The sequence below is a fragment of the Triticum urartu genome, chromosome 5, assembly GCF_003073215.2.
Source record: "Triticum urartu cultivar G1812 chromosome 5, Tu2.1, whole genome shotgun sequence".
NCBI classification, from domain to species: domain Eukaryota; kingdom Viridiplantae; phylum Streptophyta; class Magnoliopsida; order Poales; family Poaceae; genus Triticum; species Triticum urartu.
This window is the reverse complement of record NC_053026.1, coordinates 555,398,840-555,422,807: the sequence shown is the minus strand read 5'-3', so window position 1 is coordinate 555,422,807 and position 23,968 is coordinate 555,398,840. Positions and strand designations below refer to the sequence as shown.

Below are 23,968 nucleotides of genomic sequence, written 5' to 3'. Positions count from 1 at the left end.
TTCAAGGAGAATTTGATAAATCGGATAGGATTAAAGTAGATTTTGTGGGTTCACACCAACAAGGCCTTCAGCATTTGCGATCTCTAGCAAATATAGTAGATTCGTGCGTAAGAAAAATCCCGCGGTGAACATTTTGGTGGAAGGAGGTTAACACTACAACATTAACGGCCACAATTACATGTGTATCTTTGGATCCTTCAAATGCCGTATGTCGTACGTCGATTTGGATTTCATCCATATTCAGCACGAATTTAATAAATCGGATGGGAAAACTCACCGGCAACTCTGACCCAAGGAGTCGTCGGAGTCAATGGCGGCCGATCAATGCCTCCGGTACAGTACTTCCTTGTCCTATTCTCTATATTTTCTTTGCAGTATACAGCTTCATCGTTGTATACTAACTGCTATACAGTATACTGTACGTAATATACCCCCTGCATTTAGAGCAGCTTCATGAGCTCACCAACAACTCGCTCCTCCATTCGCACAAAAAAACGACGCTCCATGAACCTGTTTTTATCCCTCGATTCCGTAAAGTAAAAATGCATATGATTTTTTTGCAAACTATAACCAAATTTACAGAAAAAATTATTTATAATATTGAATATATGTACAGTATGAATATATATGTCGCCGTGTATCTAATGATATGTGGTTAGTATTTTATATATAAATATTTTTCTCTACAAATTTGGAAAAGTTTTTCAAAAAAAAGTTTAAAGGTTTTATTTAAAAAAATATATGCACTACATTACATTATTATTATTTTTTGAGCAAAAAAGATACATTATACGCACTACATTATAAAACATTGGAGTACTTAACAAACACAACATGAATGTATACTAGATGTAAGTACATGGTTTGAGCGAAGATAAAAAGGTGAACATGATTCCACACGCATCCATGTGAATAGTAAATTGAAAAAAAAAATACTAGTTTGAAAAAAAATGGTATCCAACTTAGTTGGTCATTCGACTCACTTGTGAAGTTTCGTGCAGTATTGACACCTCAAACTTAGTTGACTATTCGACTCACATTTGAAGTTTCATGAAATATCAGTGAAGAAATAAAATTGAGATCATACTATTCATTAAACAATGTTTTCCTAAAATCTATTTCGTCATTTTTTCTCAGAGTATCACTCACTTTGTGAAACATCAGGCCTGTTTGGTAGTCATCTAGCTTCCAGATCTGCCAAATCCATGGTAGATCGGGGCCGAATGGTCCGGCTCCCCGAAGCTAGGTTCGTATATCTGATGAGGTTCTACGTGTAAAAAGACCGGAGTGGCGTTTTGGCTGATCCCAGGAAAGCGAAATCTAGAGTTGGCCTAACTTACGAAGGATGGCCACCATCAAGTGGCTGGAGGGGCTACCGGTTCGCTACCTTCTCTCTCCCATCTCTCGATAGCTTAGAGCATCGGCGGGCATGGTCACCAAATTTGGCACCTCAAACGTCCCCGAACGCTTCTGGGTAATGGTGTCCTGAATTAGGGGGTACTAACTTATGAGACACACAATTCATGTTCCGAGCTTACGGCCCACTGATCTCCACAAGGAAGGACTCCAAAAGCTATAAACCTCGACATGATCAAGATGGAAACCTTTGAAGATATGTCGTGTACTTCAAGGATCACCTACTAGCCGGCATGACTGGCAACCGACCATATGTGTAACGTAGGTAACCCCGATGCATATATAAGCCGTGGGGTTAGGTCTTTATAGACACAGTTACTTGCCTTAGGGTTTAGAATACAACATACTATCTCGAGGTAGATCATCTTGTACTTGATACTCCATCACATCAATATAATCAAAGAATGATGTAGGGTTTTACCTCTTTGGGAGGGCTTGAACCTGGGTAAACATTGTCTCCTGTTTCCTCCCTATTACCATCTTTCCTAGATCAACAGCTCAGGACCCCCTACCCGAGATCCACCTGTTTTAGTACCGACATTGGTGGCCCATACAGGTTTCGTCGTGTGGTCAGAAAGGATTAATGGCTCACCTTCAGATCAACTCTGACATTGGCTGCGGCGACATCTTTGTCCCCGGCCAGCTCTTCGAATTCGACAACATTGTCCTTCATGCTGATATGACCGAATGCCTCGGTCGCATCGAGAACTTTGCACCGGATCAGACCATTAGATTTGGGAGCTTAGAGTACACCGCTAAACCCCGCGGTGATCTCGCTCTCTCTGGTTGGGCGCTAGATCGACTGGACCCCCCTGTAGATTCCAAGGTCTTAACCTCGGACCCGATATCCAACCCTCACGCCAGGTCGAGCGTCACCTCAGAACCAACTTCAAGTTTGGATCCGAGCTCCCACGAATCGTACCAGGCCCTCATCCTGGCCGACGCTCACTCCGAAGCAGTGCCACGAGCCTCGTTGAGCCTTTTGCAGATTGATCCCACCGACTATAAAGAGATAGGACATGTGGACCTTTCACTTCTAAACGACATGCTAGATCAAATTCAGAGTCTATTTATTTTAGACGGGTAAACTTCGGTTTATGACCAGTTCGGATGTAGAGGTGATAATAGGGAAATTAATGTCCCACCCACCACCCACCTAGTCGCTTCGGTTGAGGATTTAACCAATGTATTATACTACACCTCCGAGGAGGCAACCGGCATGGACGAAGTTGTTGGAGACATGCTTGTCATCACGCCAACCAACACAGGCAGCTGGACTGCTACATCCACCTACAACGTCTACATGGTAGACACACGTAAGGACAACGAGAATAAGGAGGAGAAAAAGAATGCCCCCACACGCCGACCAAAACGTTGTAAGCACACCAGCAGGGGGGCACAAGGCACAACCATACCGGTAATGGTACTCCGGGCAACAATACTACCCCGGAGGGCACCGAAGACTAGGATAACGACGTTGGCATCGAAGACCATGCCAATGGTGATGAATCCATACCTAACCAGACTGATAGAATGGTAGAAAATCACGAGGATCTTGACGATCCCGATGATAACAATTATATGTAAGAATCAGAAGAGGACATTACCCTCGGCCCGGACGAGTTCGTCGTCCCGGAGGCCTTCCTCGCTCTGAAAGCCATCCAACGATGGCTCATTGCCTCCACCTAGAGCATTATGAAGGGGCGGGAGAAAATTCAAGCCGATCAAGATACACCAAATGACAAGTGGGTAGAGGTCCTCGCAGTCGAGCGAGACCTCTAGAAGTGACACACAGACCAAAATAAATCCTACCGATGACGTCGTCTACTTCCAACATTCGATGAAGAAGTGGACAATATCCTGCTTTAGCAACATGGTGAAACTAATAAACCAGATCACCCTCCTTAGGGGCGGGATAGACCAAGGGGCAGCTTTCGAGACGTTCCTGATATCCCCCGCCATGAGCATAGAATTCCGATTTGCTCTGCCGCGCCCTATGACTTGCGTGGCATCTTAACCGCCCAACCGGCCCCATCTCGATCCATGTATGGGTCAAAGGACTGTAAGCCTGCTGCACAGCCCGGATATCAGGCATGGCTTGACAAGCATGACAAGGCTCGGGATGACCTCCGGGCACGGAAAGTGACATATGTTAGACAAACGGTGGCTCGGGTCTGAGGAGCAACACACCTGATGTGCTTTACAGACGAGGTCATGCAACCCCAGTTACTGGAGGGGTTTAGACCTGTTAACATTGAGCAGTACGACGGAACAACTGACCTGGTTGTGTGGATTGAAGATTTCCTTCTCCACATCCATATGGCCAGAGGAGATGACCTCCACACCATCAAATATTTACCAATGAAGCTTAAAGGACCAGCGAGACATTGGCTCAACAGCTTGCCCAAAAACACTACAGGCAACTGGGAGGAGCTGGAAGATGCCTTCCAAGCGAACTTCCAGCGGACCTATGTCTGGCCCCCAGATGCCAACGACCCGAGTCACATTAAGCAACAACCTGGCGAGTCTACCTGGAAGTTTTGGAATCGGTTCTTAACAAAGAAAAATCAAATAGTGGATTGTTCGGACGCAGAAGCAATTGCCGCCTTCACACACAGTATTCAAGATGAATGGCTAGCACGACAGCTCAGACAAGATAAACCAAGAACCATGGTGGCTCTCACCGCTCTCATGACGCAATTCTGTGCATGATAAGACAGCTGGTTGGCCCGTCAATGCCAGCCACAGTGGCGATATTGGAAATATGCCCTAGAGGCAATACATTGGTTATTATCATATTTCCTGTTCATTATAAATGTTTATTATTCATGCTAGATTTGTATTGACCGGAAACTTAAATACATGTGTGAATATATAAACTACACTGTGTCCCTAGTAAGCCTCTACTAGACTAGCTCGTTGATCAAAGATGGTTAAGGTTTCCTAACCATAGACATGAGTTGTCATTTGATAACAGGATCACATTATTAGGAGAATAATGTGATGGACAAACCCAACTGCAATCTTAGCATCATATTGTTTAGTTATTTGCTACAACTTTCTTCATGTCAAGTATAAGTTCCTTAGACCATGAGATCATGCCACTCCCGGATACCGAAGGATTACTTTGTGTGCTATCAAACATCACTTCATAACTGGGCGATCACAAAGGTGCTCTACAGGTATCTCCGAAGGTGTCTGTTGGGTTGCATGAATCGAGACTAGGATCTGTCACTCCGTGTGATGGAGAGATATCTCTGGGCCCCCTCGGTAATACAACATCACAAGAAGCTTCATGTGGCTATTGAGTTTAGTCACGGGATATTGTATTACAGAACGAGTAAATTGACTTGCCAGTAATGAGATTAAACAAGTGATACGTCTCCAACGTATCTATAATTTTTGATTGTTCCATGCTATTATATTATCAATCTTGGATGTTTTATATGCATTTATATGCTATTTTATATGATTTTTTGGACTAACCTATTAACCTAGAGCCCAGTGCCATGTTTATATGCTATTTATATGCTATTTACTCTCTTGAGGACAAGTGGAGTCAAAGCTTGGGGAGTTGATACGTCCGTTTTGCGTCATGTTTAAACATGTGGTCATGTTTACTGAGTTCGACATTCGCTTGAGGACAAGTGGAGTCTAAGCTTGGGGAGTTGATACGTCCATTTTGCGTCATGTTTTCCTGCTATTATTTATCTTGTTTGAAATTATATCACTTGTCGTGATGCAATTCTAATGCCCTTTCTCTCTTAAAATGCAAGATACGTTAAAAGCGGGAGATTACTTGCAGCTTGAATTTTGACCTGAAGCAACATCAGAGATAGCAATTCTCTCCGGAGGTCAAAAGACGTGAAAATTTATGGAGATTTATTTTGTAATATATAAAAATTGTGGAAGAAAGAAGTACCAGAGAAGACCCTCGGTGGGCCGAAAACCAGTGGAGCGCCCTATCCCGCAGGGCGCGCCATGGTGGCTTGTGGGGCCCATAAAGGCCCAGAACTAACATTCTTATCCTATATGAGGCCATTTACCCTAGAAAAAAAAATCAAGAGAGCACTTTCAAGACTTTTGGACGCCATCTCAAAGCGGAGCACTTTTGCTCTCCGGAGGAGCGATTCCGCTGGGGAAACTTCCCTCCGGGAGGGGAAATCGAACCAATCGTCATCACCAATGCTCCTATCATCATCGAAGGCTTCATTTTTATCAACGTCTTCACCAACACCTTCTCATTGCTACTTGTGAGCTGCGTTGGGATTTTCCCCAAAGAGGAGAGGAGATGCAGTATAGTAGAGATAAGTATTTCCCTCAGTGAGAACCAAGACTTATCGAACCAATAGGAGAATCACGCAAAGCCTCGTGAACATCACCTATACACACAAAAGCAAACACTTGCACCCAGCGCGGGCAAGAGGGTTGTCAATCCGTTTGAACTCATTACTTGCAAGGATTAAATCTTGTATAGAGATATATAAACTTGCGAAATAAAATAAAGCTAAATAAATTCGGCAAAGGAATTGTGGTTTTCATAATACGAAAAAAGTAGACCCGGGGCCATAGTTTTCACTAGAGGCTTCCCTCTCGAACACATAGCGTACGATGCGTGAACAAATTACTGTTAGGCAATTGATAGAAAAGGGCATAGTTATGACGTATTCATGGCAATGATCATGTATATAGGCATCACGTCCTAGACAAGTAGGACGACTCCTGCTTGCATCTACTACTATTACTCCACCAATTGACCACTATCCAACATGCAACTATGGTATTAAGTTCATGGTAAACAAAGTAAAACCTTAAGCAAGATGACATGATGTAAAGAAAGTAAACGTAATAAATATGAATAAACCAAGTTGTTTTATCCTTAATGGAAACAATACAAATATGTGTCTTGTCCCCTTCTGTCACTGGGATGTAGAGCATGACAAGATTGAACCATTTACAAAGCACCTCTCGTGCTGAAGGTAAACCAATCTAGTTGGCCAAACCAAATGGATAGATCGGAGAGAAATGGAAAGCTATAGCAATAATGCATAATAAAGTTCAGAAAAGACTCAATTACTTTCAATGATTATTCAGATCATAAACCCACAATTCATCGGATCCCAACAAACATACCGCAAAAGAAGAGTACATCGGATAGAACTCCAAGAAGATTGAGGAGAACATTGTATTGAAGATCAAAGAGAGAGAGAAGAAGCCATCTACCTACTTGCTATGGATCCGTATGTCTATGGTGAACTACCCACGCATCATCGCAAGGCAGCAAGGATGATATAGAAGCCCTCCGTGATCGGTTTCCCCTTTGGCAGAGTACCGGAAAAGGCCTCCAGATGGCATCGCGGAAGAACAGAATCTTGCGATGGTGGAAAAAGTGTTTCAGGTGGCTCTTTAAGGGTTTCCTAATATTTGAGAATTTATAGAAGTGAAATTAGGTTAGATGGAGCCTCAAGGGGCCACAAGGCAACAGCCATAGGGCACCCCCTTGGGCTCGCCCTATTGCCTTGCTGTCTCATCGTTCATCCGTTGGTCTCCTCCTAAAGCTTCTAGGGTCTCTTATGTCCAAAAATGATTCTAAAGAAGTTTCGTAGCATTTGGACTCTGTTTAGTACTCATTTTCTAGAAAACCAAAAAACAAGCAAAAAACAGCAACTCGCACTAGGCACTATGGGTTGATACGTCTCCAACGTATCTATAATTTTTGATTGCTCCATGCTATTATATTATCTATTTTGGATGTTAATGGGCTCATTTTTACACTTTTATATTATTTTTGGGACTAACCTATTAACCGGAGGCCCAACCCAAATTGATGTTTTTTTGCCTATTTCAGTCTTTCGCCGAAATGGAATATCAAACGGAGTCCAAACGGAATGAAACCTTCGGGAGCGTTATTTTTGGAACAAATGTGATCCAGGAGACTTGGAGTGGATGTCAAGAAACAATCGAGGAGGCCACGAGGCAGGGGAGCGCGCCCACCCCCTGGGCGCGCCCTCCACCCTCGTGGGCCCCTCGTTCCTCCACCGACCTACTTCCTCCTCCTATATATATCCATATACCCCGCAAACATCCAGGAGCACCACGAAACCCTATTTCCACCACCGCAGCCTTCTGTACCCAAGAGATCCCATCTTGGGGCCTTTTCCGGAGCTCCGCCGGAGGGGGCATTGATCACGGAGGGCCTCTACATCAACTCCATGGCCCCTCCGATGATGTGTGAGTAGTTTACTTCAGACCTTCGGGTCCATAGCTAGTAGCTAGATGACTTCTTCTCTCTCTTTGGATCTCAATACAAAGTTCTCCTCGATTCTCTTGGAGATCTATTCGATGTAACCTTCTTTTGCGGCGTGTTTGTCGAGATCCGATGAATTGTGGGTTTATGATCAAGTTTATCTATGAACAATATTTGAATCTTCTCTGAATTCTTTTATGTATGATTGGTTTATCTTTGCAAGTCTCTTTGAATTATCTTGGTTTGGCCTACTAGATTGATCTTTCTTGCAATGGGAGAAGTGCTTAGCTTTGGGTTCAATCTTGCGGTGCTCGATCCCAGTGACAGTAAAGGGAAACGACACATATTGTATTGTTGCCATTGAGGATAAAAAGATGGGGTTTACATTCATATTGCATGAGTTTATCCCTCTACATCATGTCATCTTGCTTAAGGCGTTACTCTGCTTATGAACTTAATACTCTAGATGCATGCTGGATAGCGGTCAATGTGTGGAGTAATAGTAGTAGATGCAGGCAGGAGTCGGTCTACTTGTCACGGACGTGATGCCTATATACATGATCATACCAAGATATTCTCATAATTATTCGCTTTTCTATCAATTGCTCGACAGTAATTCGTTCACCCACCGTAATACTTATGCTATCTTGAGAGAAGCCACTAGTGAAACCTATGGCCCTCGGGTCTATTCTCCATCATACAAGTTTCCAATCTATTTTATTTTGCAATCTTTACTTTCAATCTATATCATAAAAATACCAAAAATATTTATCTTATTATTATCATCTCTATCAGATCTCACTCTTGCGAGTGGCCGTGAAGGGATTGACAACCCCTTTATCGTGTTGGTTGCGAGGTTCTTATTTGTTTGTGTAGGTACGAGGTGAATCGCGCATGGTCTCCTACTGGATTGATACCTTGGTTCTCAAAAACTGAGGGAAATACTTATGCTGCTCTACTGCATCACCCTTTCCTCTTTAAGGGAAAACCAATGCAGTGCTCAAGAGGTAGCAAGACGGATTTCTGGCGCCGTTGTCGGGGAGATCTACGCCAAGTCAAGACATACCAAGTACCCATCACAACTCTTACCCTTCGCATTACATTATTTGCCATTTGCCTCTCGTTTTCCTCTCCTCCACTTCACCCTTGCTGTTTTATTCGCCCTTCTTCTGTTTTCTTTCCATTTGCTTTGATGTCTTACTTGGCTCGTTTGGTTGGAATAGTTGTTTATTTATTGCTAAGAAGAGAACCTAAGATCTATGGATCCTCATCCTCTTGCTAATCTTTTTAAGAGATCCAATTATGATGAACCAATTGCTAGTGAGTTTTGTGCACTAGATTATCTTTATGAAGTTTTGCTTGAAATTCGTGAATCTGAAAATTGTGATGAAGTACTTTGTGGAGTGATTCACGATGGATCTTTGAATATAAAGCATGATTGCAATGATGATAGTATAAATTCTATTAATGTCAATTGTGCTTATAACATGCAAAACCCTAAGCTTGGGGATGCTAGTTTTGCTATGTCTACTAGTTGCAATGATCATGATTGGGGTGATTCTTCTTATAATCTTGAAAATTTATTTAAGCCCCATGATGAATATGAGATTGATTATAATGTTTGCAATAATATTGAAAGTGGTTTTGGAAGAGTTTCAACTTTAGATCCCACATATTTGTGGAATGTTCAATCTTATGAAGTTTTTGATAAAAGTGGGTTTGGTGAGGTCATGACTTTAGTTAATGTTAATCCCACTATTTGAAGAGTGTCAACTTCGCATACATGTGGATCATGTTAAGAATATGTTTTGTGATAGCTATATTGTTGAATTTGATTATAATCCTACATGTAATTATTATGAGAGAGGAAAATGTGGTGGTAGAAATTTTCATGTTACTAAATTACCTCTCGTTATGTTGTGCTATTGTTTCTTTCCGCTTCCTTGCATATGCTAGTTTTTGCTTGCCTTGATAATTTGTTTGCCTATAAGATGCCTATGCATAGGAAGTATATTAGACTTAGATGCGTTTGTCACGTGTTTTATGATGTTCTCTTTGTGCTTCAATTCTTGTCTTTCATGTGAGCATCGTTGAAATCTTATGCCTAGCTATAAGGCTTTAAAGAAAAGCACTTGTTGCGAGTCAACCCAATATTTTTCCTTGCTGTTTAGTAATAAATAATTTATCTAGCCTCTGTTTTGGTTGTGTTTTTTGTGTTTAATTAGTGTTTGTGCCAAGTAGAACCGTTGGGAAGACTTGGGGAAAGTCTTTTTGATCTTGCTGTAAAAAACAGAAACTTTAGCGCTCACGAGAATTGCTGCCATTTTTTATTGGAGAATGCTATTTAGTTAATTCTTTTTGCAGATGATTAATAGAGAAATTCCTCACGTCAAGAAATTTATTTTAGAATTTTGGGGGTTCCAGAAGTTTGCGTTAGTTACATATTACTTCAGACTGTTCTCTTTTTGACAGATTCTGTTTTTTCGTGTGTTGTTTGCTTATTTTGATGAATCTATGGCTAGTAAAAGAGTTTATAAACCATAGAGAAGTTCTAATAAAGTAGGTTTAACACCAATATAAATAAAGAATGAGTTAATTACAGTACCTTGAAGTGGTGTTTTGTTTTCTTTCGCTAGCAGAGCTCACGAGATTTTTCTGTTAAGTTTTGTGTTGTGAAGTTTTCAAGTTTTGGGTAAAGATTTGATGGATTATGGAACAAGGAGTGGCAATATACTAAGCTTTTGGATGCCCAAGGCACCCCAAGGTAAATCCAAGGACACCAAAAATCCTAAGCTTGGGGATGCCCCGGAAGGCATCCCCTCTTTTGTCTTCGTTCATCGGTAACTTTACTTGGAGCTATATTTTTATTCACCACATGATATGTGTTTTGCTTGGAGCGTCTTGTATGACTTGAGTCTTTTCTTTTTAGTTTACCACAATCATCCTTGCTGTACACATCTTTTTAGAGAGACACAAATGAATTAGAATTTTTAGAATACTCTATGTGCTTCACTTATATCTTTTGAGCTTTATAGTTTTTGCTCTAGTGCTTCACTTATATCTTTTAGAGAACGGCGGTGGTTCTATTTTATAGAAATAATTGATCACTCATGCTTCACTTATATTATTTTGAGAGTCCTTTAGAACAACATGGAAATTTGGTTTTAGGCATAATAAAAACTTTCATATAAGTGCATTGAATACTAAGAGAAGTTTGATACTTGACGATTGTTTCGAGATATGGAGATGGTGATATTAGAGTCATGCTAGTTGAGTAGTTGTGAATTTGAGAAATACTTGTGTTGAATTTTGTGATTCCGTAGCATGCATGTATGGTGAACCGTTGTGTGATGAAGTCAGAGCATGATTTATTTATTGATTGCCTTCCTTATGAGTTGCGGTCGGGGACGAGCGATGGTCTTTTTCTACCAATCTATCCCCCTAGGAGCATGCGCGTAGTACTTTGTTTCGATAACTAATAGATTTTTGCAATAAGTATGTGAGTTCTTTATGACTAATGTTGAGTCCATGGATTATATACACCCTCGCCCTTCCACCATTGCTAGCCTCTCTAGTACCGCGCAACTTTCGCCGGTACCATAAACCCACCATATACCTTCCTCAAAACAGCCACCATACCCACCTATTATGGCATTTCCATAGCCATTCCTAGATATATTGCCATGCAACTTTCCACCGTTCCGTTTGCTATGACACGCTTCATCATTGTCATATTGCTTTGCATGATCATGTAGTTGACATCGTATTTGTGGCAAGCGACTGTTCATAATTCTTTCATACATGTCACTCTTGATTCATTGCATATCCCGGTACACCGCCGGAGGCATTCACATAGAGTCATATTTTGTTCTAAGTATTGAGTTGTAATTCTTGAGTTGTAAGTAAAAAGAAGTGTGATGATCATCATTATTAGAGCATTGTCCCAGTGAGGAAAGGATGATGGAGACTATGATTCCCCCACTAGTCGGGATGAGACTCCGGACAAAAAAAAGAGAAAATAGGCCAAAAAAGAAAAAAAGGAAGAAGGCCCAAAAAATGAGAGAAAAAGAGAGAAGGGACGATGTTACTATCCTTTTTCCACACTTGTGCTTCAAAGTAGCACCATGATCTTCATGATAGAGAGTCTCCTATGTTGTCACTTTCATAAACTAGTGGGATTTTACATTATAGAACTTGGCTTGTATATTCCAATGATGGGCTTCCTCAAATTGCCCTAGGTCTTCGTGAGCAAGCAAGTTGGATGCACACCCACTTAGTTTCTTTTGTTGAGCTTTCATACACTTATAGCTCTAGTGCATCTGTTGCATGGCAATCCCTACTCACTCACATTGATATCTATTAATGGGCATCTCCATAGCATGTTGATACGCCTAGTTGATGTGATACTATCTTCTCTTTTTTGTCTTCTCCACAACCACCATTCTATTCCACCATAGTTCTATATCCATGGCTCACGCTCATATATTGCGTGAAGGTTGAAAAAGTTTGAGAACATCAAAAGTATGAAACAATTGCTTGGCTTGTCATCGGGGTTGTGCATGATTTAATATTTTGTGTGATGAAGATAGAGCATATCCAGACTATATGATTTTGTAGGGATAACTTTCTTTGGCCATGTTATTTTCAGAAGACATGATTGCTTAGTTAGTATGCTTGAAGCATTATTATTTCTATGTGAATATTAAACTTTTATCTTGAATCTTTCGGATCTGAACATTCATGCCACAATAAAAAAATTACATTGAGAAATATGTTAGGAAGCATTCCACATCAAAAATTCTGTTTTTATCATTTACCTACTCGAGGACGAGCAGAAATTAAGCTTGGGGATGCTTGATACGTCTCCAACATATCTATAATTTTTGATTGTTGCATGCTATTATATTATCTATTTTGGATGTTAATGGGCTTATTTTTACACTTTTACATTATTTTTGGGACTAACCTATTAACCGGAGGCCCATCCCAAATTGTTATTTTTTTTGCCTTTTTCAGTGTTTCGCCGAAAAGGAATATCAAACGGAGTCCAAATGGAATGAAACCCTTGGGAGCGTGATAACCCACAAGTATAGGGGATCGCAATAGTTTTTGATAAGTAAGAGTGTCGAACCCAACGAGGAGCTAAAGGTAGAACAAATATTCCCTCAAGTTCTATCGACCACCGATACAACTCTATGCACGCTTGACTTTCGCTTTACCTAGAACAAGTATGAAACTAGAAGTATTTTGTAGGTGTTGTTGGATAGGTTTGCAAGGTAATAAAGAGCATGTAAATAAAAAGTATGAGCTGTTTAGATAAAGACACAACTAAGTTAGTTTTAGTAAAGAACTTTTTGTTACGAGAAAGTTATTTGTCCCTAGGCAATCGATAACTAGACCGGTAATCATTATTGCAATTTTATTTGAGGGAGAGGCATAAGATAACATACTTTATCTACTTGGATCATATGCACTTATGATTGGAACTCTAGCAAGCATCCACAACTACTAAAGATCATTAATATAAAACCCAACCATAGCATTAAAGCATCAAGTCCTCTTTTCCCATACGCAAACAACCTACTTACTCGGGTATATGCTTCTGTGACTCACGCCACCCACCATAAGCAAATCATGAACATATTGCAAAGCCTACAGTGGGGATCCCTCACGCTTGCGCGACACGGAGAGCACCATAGGACAGCACCAATAATAAAACATGCAACAAAAACCAATCTTGATCATCAATTAACCCATAGGATAAAATGGATCTACTCAAACATCATAGGATAGCCATACATCATTGAGAAATAATATATAGCGTTGAGAACCATGTTTATGTCAAGATTACAGCGGGTAAAAGAGGGGTTACACCGCTGCATAGAGGGGGAAAGAGTTGGTGATGATGGCGGTGAAGTTGTTGGTGAAGATTGCGGTGATGACGATGGCCATGGCAGCGTTCCGGCGCCACCAGAAGAAAAGGGGAGAGGGGGCCCCTTCTTCTTCTTCTTCTTCTTCTTCTTCTTCTTCTTCTTCTTCCTCGACCTCCTCCCTAGATGGGAGAAGGGTTTCCCCTATGGTCCTTGGCCTTCATGGCATGGGAGGGGCGAGAGCCCCTCCGAGATTGGATCTGTCTCTCTCTGTTTCTGCGTTCTGGTATTCTGCCCTTTCACCGTTTCGTATATATATGGAGATCCGTAACTCCGATTGGACTGAAACCTTCGCCGTGATTTTTTCCTGAAAATTAGCTTTCTTGCGGCAAAAGAATAGCATCAACCGCCTTACGAGGGGCCCACAAGGGTCAGGGGCGCGCCCCCTACCTCGTGCCCCCCTCGGGAACCATCTCGCATGGATTTTTCTTCCCAAATTTTCCATATATTCCAAAAAAAAACTTTATCCGTTTTTATCCCGTTTGGACTCCGTTTGATATGGATTTTCTGCGAAACATAAAACATGCAACAAACAGGAACCGGCACTGGGCACTGGTTCAATATGTTAGTCCCAAAAATAGTATAAAAAGTTGCCAAAAGTATATGAAAGTTGTAGAATATTGGCATGGAACAAACAAAAATTATAGATAAGATAGAGACGTATCAGCATCCCCAAGCTTAATTCCTGCCCATCCTCGAGTAGGTAAATGATAAAAAAGATAATTTTTGATGTGCAATGCTACCTAGCATAATCTTGATCACATATCTAATCATGGCATGAATATTAAGACACGAGTGATTCAAAGCAATAGTCTATCATTTGACATTAAGATAATAATACTTCAAGCATACTAATAAAGCAATCATGTATTTTCAAAATAACATGGCTAAAGAAAGTTATCCCTACAAAATCATATAGTCTGGCTATGCTCCATCTTCACCACACAAAATATTCAAATCATGCACAACCCTGATGACAAGCCAAGCAATTGTTTCATACTTTTGATGTTCTCAAACCTTTTCAACTTTCACGCAATACATGAGCGTGAGCCATGGATATAGCACTATAGGTGGAATAGAATATGATGGTGGAGGTTGTGTGGAGAAGGCAAAAGGGAGAAAGTCTCACATCGACGCGGCTAATCAACGGGCTATGGAGATGCTCATCAATTGATGTCAATGTGAGGAGTAGGGATTTCCATGCAACAGATGCACTAAGAGCTATAAGTGTATGAAAGCTCAAACTGGAAACTAAGTGGGTGTGCATCCAACTTGCTTGCTCATGAAGACCTCGGGCATTTGAGGAAGCCCATCATCGGAATATACAAGCCAAATTCTATAATGAAAATTCCCACTAGTATATGAAAGTGATAACTCAAGAGACTCTCTATATGAAGAACATGGTGCTACTCTGAAGCACAAGTGTGGTAAAAGGATAACATTGCCCCTTCTCTCTTTTTCTCTCATTTTTTGTTTTTTTTGTTTTGGTGGGCTTCTTTGGCCTCTCTTTAATATGTGTGCTTCTTTGGCCTCTTTTATTTATTTTTAAAGTCCGGAGTCCCATCCCGACTTGTGGGGGAATCGTAGTCTCCATCATCCTTTCCTCACTGGGGCAATGCTCAATAGTGATGATCATCACACTTTTATTTACTTACAACTCAATATTACAATTCGAAACTAGAACAAAATATGAATCTATATGAATGCCTCTGGCGGTGTACCGGGATGTGCAATGAACTAGCGTAGCAATGACATAAAAAACGGACAAGCCATGAAAACATCATGCTAGCTATCTTACGATCATGCAAAGCAATATGACAATGAATGCTCAAGTCATGTACATGATGATGATGGAAGTTGCATGGCAATATATCTCGGAATGGCTATGGAAATGCCATGATAGGTAGGTATGGTGGCTGTTTTGAGGAAGATATAAGGAGGCTTATGTGTGATAGAGCATATCGTATCACGGGGTTTGGATGCACCGACGAAGTTTGCACCAACTCTCGAGGTGAGAAAGGGCAATGCATGGTACCGAAGAGGCTAGCAATGATGGAAGGGTGAGAGTGCGTATAATCCATGGACTCAACATTAGTCATAAAGAACTCACATACTTATTGCAAAAGTCTATTAGTCATCGAAACAAAGTACTACACGCATGCTCCTAGGGGATAGATTGGTAGGAAAAGACCATCGCTCGTCCCCGACCGCCACTCATAAGGAAGACAATCAATAAATAAATCATGCTCCGACTTCATCACATAACGGTTCACCATACGTGCATGCTGCGGGAATCACAAACTTCAACACAAGTATTTCTACAATCCACAACTACCCACTAGCATGACTCTAATATCACCATCTTTATTTCGCAAAACTATTGCAAGGAATCAAACGTATCATATTTAGTGATCTACAAGTTTTATGTAGGATTTTATGACTAACCATGTGAATGACCAATTCCTGTCATCTCTCTAAATAGATATAAGTGAAGCAAGAGAGTTTAATTCTTTCTACAAAAGATATGCCCATGCTCTAACAAATATAAGTGAAGCAAAAGAGCATTTTACAAATGGCGGTTTTCTATGTGAAGAGAAACAGGCAATCCAAACTTCAAATGATATAAGTGAAGCACATGAAACATTCTATAAAGCCATACTCAAAAGATTTAAGTGAAGTGCATAGAGCATTCTATAAATCAACCAAGGACTATCTCATACCAGCATGGTGCATAAAAGAAAAATGAAATCTAAATGCAAAAGACGCTCCAAGATCTGCACATATCACATGAATGAAACGAATCCGAAAACATACCGATACTTATTGAAGAAAGAGGGGATGCCTTCCGGGGCATCCCCAAGCTTAGACGCTTGAGTCTCCTTGAATATTTACTTGGGGTGCCTAGGGCATCCCCAAGCTTGAGCTCTTGCCTCTCTTCCTTCTTCTCATATCGAGACCTTCTCGATCATCGAACACTTCATCCACACAAAACTTCAACAGAAAACTCGGTAAGATCCGTTAGTATAATAAAGCAAATCAATACTCTAAGTACTGTTGGAAACCAATTCATATTTTGTTTTTGCATTTTTGCTACTTTAATATAACTTTTACATGGCTTAATCCACTGATATAATTTGATAGTTTCATCAAAACAAGCAAACTATGCATCAAAAACAGAATCTGTCTAAAACAGAACAGTCTGTAATAATATGAACATTCACCATACTTCTGATACTTGAAACATTCTGCCAAAATTAGGAAACATAAACAATTTTTATAGAAAGACAGTTCAAAAAGAATCAGAACCATTTTATGTTCCAGCAAAAAATGTAAAATCGCGCACTACAGCTAAAGTTTCTGTCCTGCACCGTACAAACCAACAAGCATTGTTAACATCCTAAAGGCTTTGTTGAAAAGTTTCTGTAATCAAGATTCACAAAGTTTCCGTGAGCATGAACAAAGTTCAAGGAGCTCCCCCACTTCAACAATGCTTGTCTCTCTCACTTTCAGTTTCCTTTTTGAAAAAGTTTTGGATTCCCCTCTTTATTTTTTTGTTTTTAAACTTTATAAAAGCACACAACAGAAATAAATGACTCTCTAACACTTCCAGGTTGTCTCCCTGGCAACGCTTTCTTTAAAGCCGTTAAGCTAGGCATATAGTGCTCAAGTAATGAATCCACCCGGATCCCAAGGTATATCAAAACCAATTTTAATTAAAAATGATTTGTAATTTAGTAGTGAGCACAAAGTAACATATATCATGCAAAGACAAAGTATAACTCTCTTCCTATGCATCAGCATGTCATAAAAGAACAATTCATGCACACATAGTAAAGGCTAATGCATAGTATAAACAGTGTCTTGCAATTTTATCATGTGGGAAACATAGAGAGGTGGAGATGTAGTTCCTCTCTCATAATAATTGCAAGTAGGATCAGCAAGAACATGCATATTATATCTATCAAAATCATCATGTGCAGTAGTAAAACCAACCCATCAATATAATCCTTAACAATAGTAAACTTCTCCGATATAGTGTAGTAGGGAGAATTCAAAAAGATAATAGGACTATCATGCGTGGGTGCAATAGCAACAATTTCTTGTTTAACATAAGGAACTATAGCAAGTTCATCTCCATAAGCATAATTCATATTGGCATCTTGGCCACAAGCATAGCAAGCATCATCAAAAAGGGATATTTCAAGAGAATCAACGGGATCATAACAATCATCATAGCAATCATCCTTCGGTAAGCATGAAGGGAAATTAAACAATGTATGAGTTGAAGAGTTACTCTCATTAGAAGGTGGGCACGGGTAGCTAATCCGCTCTTCCTCCTTTTGTTCTTCGCTCTCCTCATCATCTTTTTCATCCAATGAGCTCACAGTTTCATCAATTTCTTCTTCCATAGACTCCTACAAAATATTAGTCTTTTCTTGGACAACGGGGACTTTCTCAATAAAATCATCACTATCGGAGTCGAATTTATAATTCTCATAGCAATATTTAAGGATAGCTAAATTTTTAGGTCTATAAACTGAATCATCAAAATTTTCACACTCTTTAAACAAAGATTCAATTTCATAAGCATCCATAAATGCAACAAATTCTTATATTTGTTCCACATCATAGCAATCATATATACCATTAGCATAAGAAGCCAAGGTTTTATCATCATTAAATTTGCAAGAAAAGGGAAGGTGTGGAGCCTTCATCCTAGAGCAACAAGTATAATCATATATCAAGCATAGTTGCCTAGCATACCAATACAACATATAAATTTGATCCCATAATAGTTTCCCTTTTTGAGTCAAGCGATAATCCCTAAAGTATTAACTTTGATCCAATGTGTCTCCCATTATATAATTGAATGGGGTTTTCTCGGCATTATCAAAGTAGTACATAATATCTTTCACATAATGAGCATCGACAGTTTTAGGAGGTTCCTCATCTCCATGAGTAGCAAGTACACCTAATTTTTTGGTATTTCGTGTTCCATTTCCATAACTAAAGATAAAGAACAACTAAGAACGGCAAATAAGAATTACTTAGTGATAAAGCAAACAAGCACACACGAGAATATTCACCCCACGCTATTGCTCCCCGGCAACGGTGCCAGAATAAGGTCTTGATAACCCACAAGTATAGGGGATCGCAACAGTTTTCGATAAGTAAGAGTGTCGAACCCAACGAGGAGCTAAAGGTAGAACAAATATTCCCTCAAGTTTTATCGACCACCGATACAACTCTACGCACGCTTGACGTTCGCTTTACCTAGAACAAGTATGAAACTAGAAGTATTTTGTAGGTGTTGTTGGATAGGTTTGCAAGGTAATAAAGAGCATGTAAATAAAGAGTAGGGGCTGTTTAGATAATACACAACTAAGTTAGTTTTAGTAAAGAACTTTTTGGTACAAGAAAGTTATTTGTCCCTAGGCAATCGATAACTAGACCGGTAATCATTATTGCAATTTTATTTGAGGGAGAGGCATACATACTTTCTCTACTTGGATCATATGCACTTATGATTGGAACTCTAGCAAGCATCCGCAACTACTAAAGATCATTAAGGTAAAACCCAACCATAGCATTAAAGCACCAAGTCCTCTTTATCCCATACACAAACAACCTACTTACTCGGGTATATGCTTCTGTCACTCACGCCACCCACCATAAGCAAATCATGAACATATTGCAAACCCTACTGGCTATGCGAGGCGGAGACGAGTCAGCACAACGGTTTGAAGTGACAGCATCTCGCTGGCGGCAACTGATTTGGCCATGGCGATTTGAGAGCAGAAAATCCGAGGCAAAAACACGGCCGCGGTGACTTGAGGCGATCCGTAAACAAGGCGGAGGTGAGGGCGGAGACGGCCTCCAGGTAGGACCGACTTGAGGCGCGGGCACAGGTGAGGCCACGGAGGCGGTGGCTCAGGCCACGGCGGAGGCGGCTGTGAGGCAGGTCCGGCTTGAGATGCGGGCACAGGTAGCCCGGGTGCATCCATGGCCACTGCGGCGGTGGCCGGGCCAGCCACTGCTGCATCCTCCTCCGGGTCGTTGACGACTTGACCAATCCATGTTCGATTCCTTCTCCAAATCATTACTTTCTTTATTTGATCTTTAGTCATGCTGGCCCCTCCAGGTTCTGGTGGGTGTAACAGCAGGGGATTGAACCCAAAACTCATTTTGCTTCTCGTGGCCGAAACTCACTAGACAATCTGAAGTAGATTAAACGCGTATGGAGTATTCCTTTGCTTCTGGCCAGCGAGTAGCTGCACTAGTTGTAATTGTTCAAAACTCTCTGTACTTAGCCTCCTGCAGTAGTTCGACGAGGTGAGGGTGGCCTGGAGCGGAGACGATGAAGCGGTCAAGGCGCGTTTTTCCTCCTCCGAGACGTGGTAGTTTTGGACGAATCCATCTCCGCATCTTCCAGGTCGTGGCGCTTCTATTATATTCTAATTTTAATCTCCAACCAGTCGTGCAGGATAGGCCGGATTCCTTCTGAGACCCGATCTTGTCTGGACCCATATCCTTTAAGCCGGCTTGTTCCACATTGTTGCGCTGGAACCTCTCCTTGATGCTTCTTGAGTCTTCACATGATGCATCGGAATCGATCAATCCAAACTTGCTCTGATTAGAGATCACGTACTAGAAGTAGTACATAGTACTATTCCAAAATCAATCAGATCTCGTAAACCATGCAACTACTAGTATTTGACCATAATTTCCGCGAGTGTAGCAGCTGCAATGATTTAATCCTCTCGGTAATTGATGTAGATGAAAACCATGATCCCAGTGACTTGCAATGGCGTACAGGAGTAACCCTAATTTTTTGGATATTCTTCATCCGATGAATTGCGAACTTCTCGATCCCTTAGAGACAGATCCCTCCAAGAACTCAACACCACCGTGCGAGAGCCCCACGGTGGGCGCCAACTGTCGTGGAATTGTCACGGCAGATGTCCTTAGTTTCAGGACTTAGTCGCGAGGCCAACGCATCTATGTGGTAGCTTGAGAGGGGTTGAGCGGAACGAGAGGCACAATGTTTTACCCAGGTTCGGCCCCTCACGGTGGAGGTAAAAGCCTACATCCTGCTTCATTGATATTGATGATGATGATGACGGTTACAAGAGTGCTCTATCTCGAGAGCTATTGTCTAAACCTAACTTGTCCAACTTGTGGAACTTTTTCCTCTTTTAGGAGCCCTGCCCCTCCTTATATATGTTGAAGGGGCGGTTTACATGTGGAGTCCTATTAGGATTAGGACTAGTCTATCTCTAATACTAACCGGATACAAGTCCAGGTCTTAACTCTTTTGTAAGATAAATGTTCTTTGTGCTTTCCTCATAAACCGGCCCACCATTAAACGTGAACCGGCCTTCTGGGCCATGGGCCTCGTCATCCATTTGACCCGCCCGCCGAGTTACTAATGAACCGCCAAGACCGGGCGGGTAGCCCGTGAACCGCCAAGCTCCGGGCAGGTTACCAGTGAGTCATCCAGTCCGGCCGGTTTATACTTCCGGCCGGTTTACGCCACGGGGTATATCCCCGACATTCGCCGTGATTTTTTCCTGAAAATTAGCTTTCTTGCGGCAAAAGAATATCATCAATCGCCTTACGAGGGGCCCATGAGGGTCAGGGGCGCGCCCAGGGGGGGTGGGGCGCGCCCCCTACCTCGTGTCCCCCTCGGGAACCGTCTCGCGTGGATTTTTCTTCCCAAATTTTCCATATATTCCAAAAAATAATCTCCGTCCGTTTTTATCCCGTCTGGACTCCATTTGATATGGCTTTTCTACGAAACATAAAACATGCAACAAATAGGAACTGGCACTGGGCACTGGATCAATATGTTAGTCCCAAAAATAGTATAAAAAGTCCCCACTTCAACAATCGAGGAGGCCACGAGGCAGGGGGCACGCCTACCCCCCTGGGCGCGCCCTCCACCCTCGTGGGCCCCTCGTTTCTCCACCGACCTACTTCTTCCTCCTATATATATCCATATACCCCGCAAACATCCAGGATCACCACGAAACCCTATTTCCACCGCCGCAACCTTCTGTACCCAAGAGATCCCATCTTGGGGCCTTTTTCGGAGCTCCGCCGAAGGGGGCATTGATCACGGAGGGCCTCTACATCAACTCCATGGCCCCTCCGATGATGTGTGAGTAGTTTACTTCAGACCTTCGGGTCCATAGCTAGTAGCTAGGTGGCTTCTTCTCTCTCTTTGGATCTGAATACAAAGTTCTCCTCGATTCTCTTGGAGATCTATTCGATGCAACCTTCTTTTGCGGTGTGTTTGTCGAGATCCGATGAATTGTGGGTTCATGATCAAGTTTATCTATGAACAATATTTGAATCTTCTCTGAATTCTTTTATGTATGATTGGTTTATCTTTGCAAGTCTCTTCGAATTATCAGTTTGGTTTGGCCTACTAGATTGATCTTTCTTGCAATGGGAGAAGTGCTTAGCAATCTTGCGGTGCTCGATCCCAGTGACAGAAAAGGGAAACAATAGGTATTGTATTATTGCCATTGAGGATAAAAAGATGGGGTTTACATCATATTGCATGAGTTTATCCCTCTACATCATGTCATCTTGCATAAGTCATCCGGATCAGTGTCAAAGCTTGCATCGACGAAACCATTTACGACAAGCTCTTTGTCACCTCCATAAACGAGAAATATATCCTTAGTCATTTTTAGGTATTTCAGGATGTTCTTGACCGCTGTCCAGTGATCCACTCCTGGATTACTTTGGTACCTCCCTGCTAAACTTATAGCAAGGCACACATTAGGTCTGGTACACAGCATTGCATACATGATAGAACCTATGGCTAAGGCATAGGGAATGACTTTCATTTTCTCTCTATCTTCTGAAGTGCTCGGGCATTGAGTCTGACTCAATTTCATACCTTGTAACACAGGCAAGAACTCTTTCTTTGACTGATCTTTTTAAACCTTTGCAAAACTTAATCAAGGTATGTGCTTTGTGAAAGTCCAATTAAGCGTCTTGTTCTATCTCTATAGATCTTGATGCCCAATATATAAGCAGCTTCACCGAGGTCTTTCATTGAAAAATTCTTATTCAAGTATCCTTTTATGCTATCTAGAAATTATGTATTATTTCCAATCAACAATATGTCATCCACATATAATATTAGAAATGCTACAGAGTTCCCACTCACTTTCTTGCAAATACAGGCTTCTCCAAAAGTCTGTATAAAACCATATGCTTTGATCACACTATCAAAGCATATATTCCAACTCCGAGAGGTCGCACCAGTCCATAAATGGATCGCTGGAGCTTGCACACTTTGTTAGCACCTTTAGGATCGACAAAACCTTGTGGTTGCATCATATACAACTCTTCTTTAAGAAATCCATTAAGGAATGCAGTCTTGACATCCATTTGCCAGATTTCATAAAATGTGGCAATTGCTAACATGATTCAGACAAACTTAAGCATCGCTACGAGTGAGATAATCTCATTGTAGTCAACATCTTGAACTTGACGAAAACCATTTGCGACAATTCGAGCTTTGTAGATAGTAACACTACTATTAGCGTCTGTCTTCCTCTTGAAAATCCATTTATTCTTAATGGCTCACTGATCAACGGGCAAGTCAATCAAAGTCCATACTTTGTTCTAATACATGGATCTCATCTCAGATTTCATGGCTTCAAGCCATTTCATGGAATCTGGGCTCATCATCGCTTCCTCATACTTCGTAGGTTCGTCATGGTCAAGTAACATGATCTCCAGAATAGGATTACCGCACCACTCTGGTGCGGAACGTATTCTGGTTGACCTATGAGGTTCGGTAGTAACTTGATCTGAAGTTTCATGATCACCATCATTACCTTCCTCACTAATTGGTGTAGGAATCACTAGAACTGATTTCTGTGATGAACTACTTTCCAATTCGGGAGAAGGTACAATTACCCAATCAAGTTTTACATTCCTCCCAATCACTTCTTTCGAGGGAAACTTCTTCTCTAGAAAGGATCCACTCTTAGCAACGAATATCTTGCATTCGGATATGTGATAGAGGGTGTACCCAACAATTTCCTTTGGGTATCCTATGAAGACGCATTTCTCTGATTTGGGTTCGAGCTTATCAGGTTGAAACTTTTTCACATAAGCATCATAGCCCCAAACTTTAAGAAACGACAGCTTAGGTTTCTTGCTAAACCACGGTTCATATGGTGTCGTCTCAACGGATTCAGATGGTGCCCTATTTAACATGAATGCAACTGTCTCTAATGCATAACCCCAAAACGATAGTGACAAATCGGTAAGAGACATCATAGATTGCACCATATCTAATAAAGTACGGTTATGAAGTTCGGACAAACCATTATGCTGTGGTGTTCCA

General features: G+C 41.2%; 1 pseudogene; it reads right to left on the bottom strand.

Annotated features, from left to right (window-relative positions):
* LOC125507368 overlaps positions 1-22,992 on the bottom strand; it is a 97,421-nt pseudogene extending 74,429 nt beyond the window's left edge.
* Between the last annotated feature and the right edge of the window lie 976 nt (positions 22,993-23,968).